Here is a 12,071-nt window from a genome sequence, read left to right on the forward strand (position 1 = left end):
GTTAAATCAAACTCGCCCACCATTGGTGAGCTGAGAAGAAAAGGTATGGAAAAAGACACTGAAAGAATGGCGTCTTTTGTCATCTGAAAGTATCCGATCGTTAAACCTCCAATCATTACGGATGTTGTCGAGGCATATGCAAAAGGGATATACCAAAAGAAAAGATGAATGTGTTGAATGTCTAGTGGTAGAGCGTCCGCCCGGAAAGTGGATGATGCGGGGTTGGGTCCCGGCCGCGTCATACCAAAAGATGTTAAAAGATAGTACTTGTTGTTACCCTGTCTGGCGCTTGGCATTAAGGTCGGCTCGGAGTCAGAATACTGTGTCTGAGTGGGATATTCATGTTATATGGGATATCTCAGTGGGCTAGCACTATAAAATCGGCAAAAGACAGACAGACAGCCACACACAAAAGCACGCACGCACGCACGCACGCACGCACGCACGCACGCACGCACGCACGCACACACACACACACACACACACACACACACGCACACACACACAAATATATATATATATATACTGTCATTGTAACAGAATCTTTACCAGGGGTATGGGAGACAACTCTGCTTGTCTTGTTTACATAGTGATTTGCAGTTCGCTTCAATTGTGCTCAATGTTATAATTCTTCTCACTGTGATGTTTTCCACTGAAAATCCATTTGTTATAATTCATGTGTAATTTACTGGTATCTGTAATTGATAATAGTACACTCATTGTTCTGTAGTACATCTCCAAGTCTAACACTTGATATTTCAAGTAGAGTTTCTGTTAAACTCATTTCCAAGCACGTGTTGCTTGAAGTAAAATTACTATTCGTGCATTGTAAATATGAATATTATATTTTAATGATAGGATTTATTATTTTCCTGTTCATCGAAAGTTAATACTGATCATGTGTCAGATAGATGTTGAGAACAGAGAGAATTTAACAGGTAAATAGATACCATATTGTAACGATTGAGCTGGACGTTATATCCGTAGCGCCACGCCAAGTTTTAAACTTGACAGCAATACATTTTTGCCAGCCATGTTTTTACGAATACGGAAATAATGACCCGAATTCCTCATTGTGTTTTCAGTCAATATAAGTTATTGATGAGCTGAGTAACATTTGGTTTAGTGTGCCAGGATCATAAGATCATAAGAGGAGCGGGCCCTATATTTGGACTGAGGCGGACTAAGGCGGATCCAACTGGTTGAAATTCTGGAAAGACTGGGAATTGCAGATATATAAACGGAAAACAAGGGTAAATTGTTGCCCACACCAGGGTCCGTCATCGCGCAATGTAAAGTAGAAACCAAGCCTGAGAGAGTGAGTGAGTGAGTGAGTATGGTTTAACGCCGCTTTTAGCAATATTCGAGCAATATCACGGCTGGGGACCCCAGAAATGGGCTTCACACATTGTACCCATGTCGGGAATCGAACCCGGGTCTTCAGCTTGACGAGAGAACGCTTTAACCATTAGGCTACCCGACCGCCCAAAACCAAGCCTGAAGTAACACAAACAGGTGCGCCAAATCCCCCACTTCAAGCTACCCTGAGAAAAAAATGTTAAGGCGCATTGCCTGATCAATTGAAAACTTGGTATACGTTTCATCAACCTTTTCCGATAGATTGACTCCGGAAAGAAACTCGGCTATTTAGGCCTTGAAATCATCGAAGGAGTAATCAGAGCTATCGGCACCACAGATTCATTCCGGGAGTACCTTGAAGGGAATAGTAATATTCCAGTAACATCAGAGCGGGGGACACCAGAAATGGGCTTCACACATTGTAGCCATGTGGGTAATGGAACCAGGTCTTCGGCACGACGGGCGAACGCTTTTACCACTAGGCTTTCCCACCGCCCCTAAAGTCACAGCAATAACCCGAATCTATTGATTCCAAAAGAATGAACTCGTCCCTTCGGCGAATTGTTTGTGATAGAATGTTGATATATACTGGATAATCGGATTGATTGCTGCTTGGACACTCTCCCATCATTACACTGCCCCTGCTATGTTGTGTATGTCAAAGAACGAAATGCCCTCAAAAACTGCTCACTGACCGAAATAGTTTGCTTAGTTTACTTACGTAATTAGTGAATTGCACTGTCCACTCAGGCACTAACTTGTTACGATATTTCACTAATCAGTTAGTAAATATTTGCTAATTAGACTAGTACATGTGGCCTATCATTGACTAGGGCAGTTTACTAATCAGTTAGTAGACATTACTATTCAAATAATCTTCTTCTCATAATTTACTAACAGCAATAGTATATTTACAAAGCTTGTATGTTTTACTACACTTTAATAAAGGCTCGTTCCTTTGTCATTTTGCAATCCCTGTTGACACCTGCTGAATACAATTGGCAAACAAAACAGAAGAAAACATGAAAAATTCAGGTGAAAGATAACAAAAAACGATTTTTCAGTTGCATTTTACGTTTACTTATACAATGCTACGTAAACATTCTTCATTAAGTACATGCTGTAAAGTTTTTGTGATTTCATGAATAAAAACAAATTTATGGCGTCAATCGCTCCTTTCCTTAAAAATAATAGAGTTGAGACCTGGTACAAGGATATTCCCCTACTTAAAACACATCCCCACTTTCACACTTTGACCAAACATTGTCTCGTGGAAAATTATTTGCTTAATTCAACAGAACTCTTTGTCGGCTGTATTTATTCTGTGTGAGTCGCCCTTGCGTGATTTACGAGGAATACGTTTTCTGCCGCTGTTGCACGTGCACCAAGATCCCTCGTGAACTGATATTTAAAATGCATTATACACGGCTCATCATAATTTCGTGGGGTCCTTTTGTTTGTTTGTTGTATAACGCCGCACTCAGCAATATTCAAGCTGTATGACGGTTGTCTGTAAATAATCAAGTTGGGACCAGACAATCCAGCGATTAATATCATGAGCATCGATCCACTCAACTGAGAAGCGATGAAATGCATCACCCGAGTCAGCGTGCCTGACCACACGATCCCGTTAGTCTCATATAAACATATACATGTACATATATCCCCGGCTGCGTCATACAAAAAGACGTTAAAAGATGGTACTTGTTGTTACCCTGTCTGGCGCTCGGCATTAGGGGCTAACAGAAGGACTGGTTGGCTCGGAGTCTGTATACTGTGTCTGAGCGGAGTATTCCACATAGTCACCATTCCCGGCAAACATCGGTTGCTGAAGACCTATTCTTCCCCGGATCTTCCCGGGTCTCGTGGGGTCCTGAAGTAATATTTCATCAATCGCTTATAATTAAATGCTGACGGGGATTATAGGATAGATTGAGACCTGAATCTATTTGCTTTAAATATGATCATTGACGTAGTAGCCTGCTGTAACAACATTATAAACATAATATTTTTTGCTTTTAAGGCTTTTACGGGGGGCCTCTGCTCCATTATTTTTAGGGAATAGAGAGTTACTCGGACATTCCCCTTCTGCATGGGATACCCCTTCTCTCCACCACTGCCACGTGCAATCAACCAGGCAGGATATATTGTAAATAAGCTGTTTACGAACCATCTGCCCCTGTCACTCAATAACTTTGTACAATTCTCTGGACTGTTTTCTCATTTTGGCCGATTCACTTACTGTGTACCTTTGGTATAAAACCCAACTAAACGCTTATAGCTGTGTTCCCTATGTAGCAATGTTCCAGGTTACAACTCCCACCCACCAGATCATGTTTCATGTTGACAGTGCCTGACATGAATAACTGGTGTAGAGCCAGGAAAATACGTGTGGCTATTTTCGCTTGGTGATCTCGTCATATATCATTTTGTTGCTGCATGTGCATTAACACGGAACAGCATGTCACCACTTTGTCACGTCAGCGAAGTTGTAAGATGAATGGGACAGTAAACAACATTTACACCCTGATCTTTGATCCACAGATGTCCCGTCAAGTTTCAGGATCTAGAATTCAAAGTTGACGTAAACAATTCGTTGCACATGATGCAGAACGGTAACGTCATTTGTCATGACGCATATCCTATTTGCCAGGGATGTTTTTCTCCCCCGTTGAATTCTTTGCAAGCAGTAGAATGTTCTAGCTGCTGTGTGTCTTTTCAAATGGAAACGTTGAGTGTGTTGTTTGTGATTTTTCTCCGACCTTCTCATGGCTTTACATCGTACAGAAGTTCTTATACGTACAATGCAGAGCCGCGTTTGCGTCTGTGTACGGCAGGGTCGGTGTCGAAGTCGTCCTTCGGATACAACATGTACGCATCGAATGGTATGTAAACCGCAAGAGGTTCTTTTGACAATCTTTGATGTATTTTTAACCATTTATTTCACAAAAAGTAATTCGGTTTAGAAAGGAGTTTACAGTATCATTTATCCTTTGAATCTGTATGTTGTTACATTTATGAGTTTACAAACACCAAGGTGTCTTTACCGCTGTTGGGTACGGCCCAGCCAAAGGTAAGGTTTGATGGTATTCCAAGGTGTCTTTACCGCTGTTGGGTACGGCCCAGCCAAAGGTAAGGTTTGATGGTATTCCAAGGTAAGTATCTGGTTTGGGAACAAGGGGTATAAACAAAATCCACTGTCGAAACATCTGACAGAGTTTAAGAAGGTCATGGCAGAATCAGCAATAGCCTTAAAAAGCATGTTATGAAGGCGTGAAACGTTGCTATGTATTTGTACCAAGTGGGGATTAGATAGTAAAAGAGGATACAGCATCACGTTCCCAGTTACCAACGTTGTCAGAGACGATGGGTCGGGTATCCAACTCGGCTTAGTTGATTCCGTGTCATTGTGTTCAGATGCTCTGGGACGATGCCCATGATTAGAATCACTGGTTTGTCTGGACCAGACTCCACTATTTACAGGCCGCCATGGTAGGCTAGATAGAATATTGCAATAGTACGGCTTCAAATAAGGCAACAAAAATAACATGTAGTAAAATATAGAGTTGATGGACATTATTTCATATAATACTTCATAGTTCAAAAGAAAGCTTGAGGTACCGGTAGACACTTTTGTAGAAATAAATAAAGTAAAAGGCAATAAATAGTACTTTCAAATGTCATATGAATGATCTCGGGACATAAGTCTGGCCAGTTCAGTTGAAATGTTGAACAAACACTAGACAAGATCCTAGTAGTTGACATAGAGAAACATATTCTCCATATATATTGGGTATTTTGGTAATCTAATTCGTTAAATCCATTTTATAAATCAAAATACCCTGTGTTTTAGCTGGTGACAAGGTAATATCAGTAATCAACTGAGTATGTTGAAATACCATGGATATATCTACAGACATTCAATATTCAATGACATCACTTTACTATAATGCCAACGTGGTTATTTTTCCATTTTGTCTAATGTACAAAAGGTGGCATTATCCCCGCGTTGTTCTGTATTGGTTGGTTTGTTTTGTTGTTTAACGCCGCACTCAGCAATATTCCAGCTGTATGACGGCCGTCTGTAAATAATCGACCAGACAATCCAGTGATTAATATCATGAGCATCGATCCACGCAATTGGGATGGATGACATGCATCAACCAAGTCAGCGAGGCTGACCACCCGATCCCGTTAGTCGCCTTTTACGACAAGCATAGTCACCTTTTACTCGTTGTACTGTAAGTTATACTTACCAATGTTTATGTATCGTAGAATAGTCAGTTGATGGAACTATTGGCAGTGGACAACATACAACCCTGTTCACGTACCTTTTCTGCACGTAAAGTTGCACATGTAAATAAAAGCATAAGTATGAAATAAACAAATTGCAAAAGGGAGAGATTTCTCATTTCTTCTTTGTACTTATCTGACAATAGGATTGGCGCAAGAAGGATTGTTTGGATTAAACCGACATCAAAGGCGTGGTTGAATGATATTGTAAAGGAACTTTCCGCAGAGTGACCAGAGAATTCCGCAGAGTGACCAGAGAATTCCGCAGAGTGACCAGAGAATTCCGCAGAGTGACCAGAGACAAGTTTTACTTCCTTTATCATAAGCTTTAAAGTCCTTATCCAAAGAGTCGTCATGTCAGTCAGGGCGTTAGGGTAGCCTTGTGGTTAAAGCGTTCGCTCGTCACGCCGAAGACCCGGATTCGATTCACCACATGGTAACAATGTGTGAAAAACATTTCTGGTGTCACCCGCCGTCATATTGCTGGAATAGTGCTAAAAGCGGCGTAAAACCATACTCGCTCACTCACTCAACACGTAAACCCGTGAAACAGAAAGATGAAGTTCATATAGCAATACATTTGCTGGTTTCGCCTGCTGAGTCTCGGAATGTGGGAAACCTATTTTCACAAGTTTGCACAAGATGATCTTGTCGTCTTCCGAAACCTTAAATTGCTGTACACTATTTGATAATGATCCATAATACTGACGGATTCGCACACTCGACTGTGCTTTTGGCAGATACTATTCATGGATATGGAAAGGCTTTTGTCGCTTTATTTCTCTAGCAGGCATTCTCAGTGAACCAATTTCATTCTCAAAGTGGATCATTTGTGGATAGACAAAGTTAAGAAAATTCAAGATATAAGACAAAGTTGAATTTAATGGAACAATTTGATATATAAATGTGAGAACACTATGACCAACGGAATATCAGCCGTAATACACCAATAAGTCTGATATCGCGACATGTTGTTGATATCGAAAGTGACCTTATCTATATTATATAATAAATTATTCATATCAGTTTTATCAAAACTTCATCCACGTCCACAGAGAAGGGAAAATAGAATCATGCGATTTATATAAATTCCCGATTAGTATGGGGTATTCACATATATGCCTTGTTCAAAGTATTGAATATATATCAGTTGTACATATTGACAGGTCCATGATGTCAATCACTGAATTGTCTGGTCCAAACTCGATTATGTACTGACCGCCGTCATACAGCAGGAATATTGCTAAGTACGGCTTTAAACAACAAACAGACACGCAAAAACATATTGACAGTCAAGCACTTATAATTATGCCTTGTTACTTGTTCATATAAAATCAGATTATGTAGTATTTACCTATGAAATTTGATGATGAACAATTTTGTTCCTTTTTTCAGAAGAGTCAGGTCAGAGTGACAGAGAAGGGACAGTTTTGTGTGTGTGTAAAGAGATTGCAGAAAGCAAATTCTGTCAAATGTTTTCGATATAAGTAATACCTATATCGACAAAAGCATGTATGAATAGTTATATGATACACACTCAAACTGGGCTAATTATGCTAATATTGCAGGTCCACTGCGGTGGCACCGGATCTCAACCTGCTGTGGGGGAGCGAAGCAGTCTCCCGTACCTCTGAGTACCCGAGGCGCAGCGTGTGGTCAGCCCTACACTCTCACATACAGTCAGTCTCAGGCTGCAAGTGTATCGTCAGTCACATATAACAATGGTAGGTTTTCAGTTTGGTGTTAGCTGAATATATAAGTTACCTCTAGCCATATAGATCGACACGTCCATACCACGAACAACATGCTGAACGTGTGTTTGCAATAAAATAGAATAACAGAATGTTAACGTTCAGGAATACAGATGCGCCGACCACAGACAATCTCCAGTCATACAAAACACCAGTGTGATTAACTGATGAGGACATCATATTTGATGTCAAATGACTTGTACTCATCTCAGATTGTTACGCCATCATTTCTGTAGGTTCCCCTGCAACAATGGTGTCCAAGACCAATATCAGAAACGTCTGCTGAGATCTGATGGTTGTTTTAAAATAAATACGAGTTAAGGTTAGCACAGATTAACACGATTGTGCAGCTTATGGTTTGTTATCAAGTACCAAAGGTTGGAACAAGTGACATTCATATTTGATGCGATAGAGAGCTGTGATTCGAACCGAGTGCGAAATCTTGAATAAGGACCAACATGGCATGTGTCATTCCTTGTCTATATGTATGGAGGGTGTGATTATTTTCTATACGGCTATATTGTGTTGTACACGCTATCATCGAGTTCATGTTCAAGACCATAAATCATGTTTAAGTGACAAGTGCACATTCGGATTTATATTTCTTCAAACTCGATTCGTCAGTGTTTCAGAAGAGCACATTTTATAGTGTTTTCAGGCTTATAAAAGGGATACGACCTATTTCCAACCAGGGACTATTTTGTGGCAGAAGTATTAGTACAAAGATACGGAACGCAAGACAGGGACATGTTCTCTTTCAATACCAATTCAATGTCTCCTACATATCCACAGGACAAACAGCTACAATGACCTTCCCGAAAAGGAGACTCTCTCTCAGTGACGTACCCCGTCGTCAGGGTTGCACGTTCCTCCTGGGGGAGATACACTACCATGCTGGCATCACAGGGGACACAGGCTCCGAACACTGGCTGGAACACACAGGATACGGGGCCGAGGTAGGTAGAGTGAGTGAACCTAGGACAGAGACAGGCGAACGACGAAATCGGGCGGATGCAATGAGTCACATGTGGCATCAGGAACTACTTTACTAAAGGTTGCTTCTGGAATGTTACAAGCTGGAAGTTCTTGTTAACCTCGGGAATGAATATGGAGGAAAGGCCTAGGTATGGACATGGAATTTCAGTCTCTGAATTTAAAGTCCCAGAACCTGCCTTTAGTAACGGATTATTTTGATATACATTGAGGCCATTCTTTATAATGATGATATTCCCCTATTGGTGGAATTCACAAGGCTATCCCTAACTTAAACTTGATTTGTTTTTTGTGCAGCGTAAATCTGTTCAGAGAGGGCTTCCTAAGGTTGTATAACCTGTACATCTCTCCCGTTCACAATGTCAATAAACTATACAAAACAACGATGCCCAGAAACCCTTGCGGATGATGTCCTATGGCACATTCTTCCACACCCTTGCTCAAAACGATCGCCCAATTCAGCCAATGCTATGGGACCAATCCACTCTCTAATCATAAAACGGGACCTGAGCAGCGAGTAAACATTGTCCAGAAGCAGGTTGAATGCATCTAGTGAATTTTTACTTACCATGTTGGTGGAAGAAGGATACAGCCCATACTATGGTGAACAAATAGAGAGACATAACTGTCAATAATTTAGTATTGACGTGGCAGATGAATGTTGAGATATAAGCAGGTAGGGCACATCAGGACACTATTCATATTAGCTGAAAACAGCTAAATGCTAAAGTGGATATGCTGTAGAGATCTATATATGTGAATTGTTAATGTAGACTGGAAAAACCCACTGAATTATTAAAAGAAAGATAATAATGTTAATGTGTACAGAAATTTAATATGTATTATGGAATAAATGTTATGTTAATGTATATGTAATAACCCTAAAACAAATGATCTAGTTGTTATAATAAAGAATTTATAGTTCCTTATTTTCGTGAGGATTACACTGCTATGTTGTCGCTGTTTCAGGTCCATCTGGTGCACTACAACAGGAAGTATAGCGGTATAGTGGAGGCGACGTCAAAACCGGATGGACTTGCCGTTATTGCTATCCTTATACAGGCGAGCAGCACGTTCCATGTAGTATTTTTATTTTGTAAACCACATTTTTAAGATTACTGTAAGAAAGTGGTGTAGTATCCCTGTCTCATGTTTTGGATGACATCATGCCTGATAACTGAAAAGATTGATCCACTCTATGGGGAAAAACAAGGAAAAGGTAATAAACTATATAAGGGTCCTTTTTGTGGTAATAGCCAGTACCTATTTGGCAAGTTATCGCGTTTGTTGTTTTAGAAAGCAAGAACATCACCAAACAGCGAGTTAAGAAGATATGTCCGCTTGGTGTCGAGGTTAAAGGCAAACGGTACAGTGTTTATGTTACGTGCGAACCAAACCAACTCAGAATATGAAATATCACTGTCTATAAGTGTATCAAAGAAGATATGCTTTGCACTTTATTTGTTTGTTTGTTTGTTGTGTTACGCCGCACTCAGCAATATTCCAGCAAAATGACGGTGGTCTGTAAATGATAGAGGCTGGACCAGACAATCCAGTGATTGTCATCACGAGCATCAATCCACGCAATTGCGATGCGATGACATACATGATGCAGCAAGCCTGACCACCCGATCCCGTTAGTCGCATCTTATGACAAGCATAGTCGCTTTTTACGGCATGTTTGGGTTGCTGAAAACCTATTCTTCCCCGGATCTTCAAAGGTCGCTTCCATTGTACTACACAAACTACTTGATATAACTGTATTGCCCAGCCCTATATTGTGTTTCATTGTAATTACCACATACAATATTGTTTACAACACATGTAATGTTTCTATGTTTGTAGCGTCCTATACATGGTATATGTGTTATGATGTATATTCCCTCCTACAGATGCGAAACTCAGGACGACTATAAGGCCCCTCCTGCTGCTCCCCCACAGTAAAGAGTTCTTCATATATGAGGGTTCGCTCACGTCTCCGCCATGCTCGGAGTCAGTACTATGGGTCGTTATGAGGCAACCATTACAGCTGAGTTCACGAGGGGTATGTCATGGAACGTCCGCCTGTGGATGACGTTGATCTGTATTTGATGTTCATAGGATACATGTAGAAACGAGAAGCTTTTTATATCGTAACCAAGAAATGATAAATGAGACATTTTCTCTTGATGTCCCTTATACCAGCCGTGACTACTGGGCTTAGAATTCTTTGCAAGTATATATCCAGAGGTAATATGTAACAGTACTACAGATTCTGCTGTATGTATACCTGAGATGAAATACCTGCTTTCAGCAATTTTCAGGCTGTGTAGTCCGCTACTAGCATAACTAAAATTGTTCAAAGGAGCCATCTTTCCCTACGGATTCCGCTTCCAGTACATTCCTGCTATTTTATATGGAGCATTTGTAGGATATCAGAATGAGAGAGTGAGTGATTTTTTTCTAACGCTGTCGTCAGCATTATTTTAGCTATATGTCGACAGCCTGTAAATAACTGAGTCAGTGGCTGCAAGTAACGATCACTTATAAGACACGGTGACACCATCAAACTGGCGAGCCTGACCAGACTGTCTTCTTTAGGCAACTCTTCCGACAAGCGTAGGGAACTGCGGACCTATCCTTCCCCGAAATCCTGACAGCTACACGTGTACCAAAATATTCATTTATGTACGGTAGCAGTTTGTAATCCATGGTATCTGTTCCACGGCGACGCGTGGAACATCTACATGCTATGTAACGTATTAATAGTATTCATTATATCTGAAACGACTATGCAAGGCATATTCAATGTAAGAACACGAGACTATTACGTCTCATTATCGTGATTATTTCAGGCAGCAACTTCTTAACAGTACTACCTAACCCTCCCTACCCCTTTTCTTTATAGCTGCAGATGCTGAGGAACCTTCCAAGAAAAGGTGGGCGGGTGTTGGCGACATATACAAACGTCCGCCCCGAACAAGAACTTAACAACAGGCTTGTGGAAACCAATTTCCCTTGTTCAGACAACCTCGATGCCTTCAATACACCGACAGAACACGGAGGACATTTATAGATATGAACATTGGAAAATGTCACGAATATGTGTTTGTTAAAGAGTTTAGGAGCTTATATTAACATATTTATGTCAATACATTTGTTTGGCATTTCCAAATTTGACGCCTCAGTGACACAACTTATATCCTATGCAATTCCCTATGTGTACCTTATGTTCCTGTCTTTTGTAATTTAACAACTGACTTGCCTTTGCATGTATTTGTGATGGTTGCCTCCAGTGAGGAAGGATATGTTCACCTTCTCGTGAACACCATGAACATGTGTTTGTTGCTTTAATATATGAAAAAGGTTGATTACTTTACATTACATAGGATTGATTATGTTGTGTAAGTTTAACATCTATTTATATGTTTGAATAGGATATTGAAATACTTCCATGCCATACATACTCTTAACTCATCAGCAACCCATGCTTGTCGTAAGAGACGACTAACGGGATCAGGTGGTCAGGCTCTCAAACTTTGTTGATGCATGTCATCGTATCCCAATTGTGTAGATGGATGCTCCAAATATCATTCAGTGGATTGCCTGGTCCAAACTCGATTACTGACAAAATCGCCATCATATTGCCGAGTGCAGCGTTAAACAACAAACAAACAACAAACATGATGAAATGAT

General features: G+C 40.5%; 1 long non-coding RNA gene across 1 annotated transcript; it reads left to right on the forward strand.

Annotated features, from left to right (window-relative positions):
• Window positions 1-9,688: 9,688 nt before the first annotated feature.
• LOC124123379 lies at window positions 9,689-11,951 on the forward strand. The gene is made up of 3 exons (XR_006859307.2): window positions 9,689-9,762; window positions 10,289-10,440; window positions 11,284-11,951. It is a non-coding gene; the product is annotated as an uncharacterized LOC124123379 (long non-coding RNA).
• Window positions 11,952-12,071: the final 120 nt, after the last annotated feature.

This window comes from Haliotis rufescens, unplaced genomic scaffold, assembly GCF_023055435.1.
Source record: "Haliotis rufescens isolate VD_foot unplaced genomic scaffold, xgHalRufe1.0.p SCAF_101, whole genome shotgun sequence".
NCBI lineage: Eukaryota > Metazoa > Mollusca > Gastropoda > Lepetellida > Haliotidae > Haliotis > Haliotis rufescens.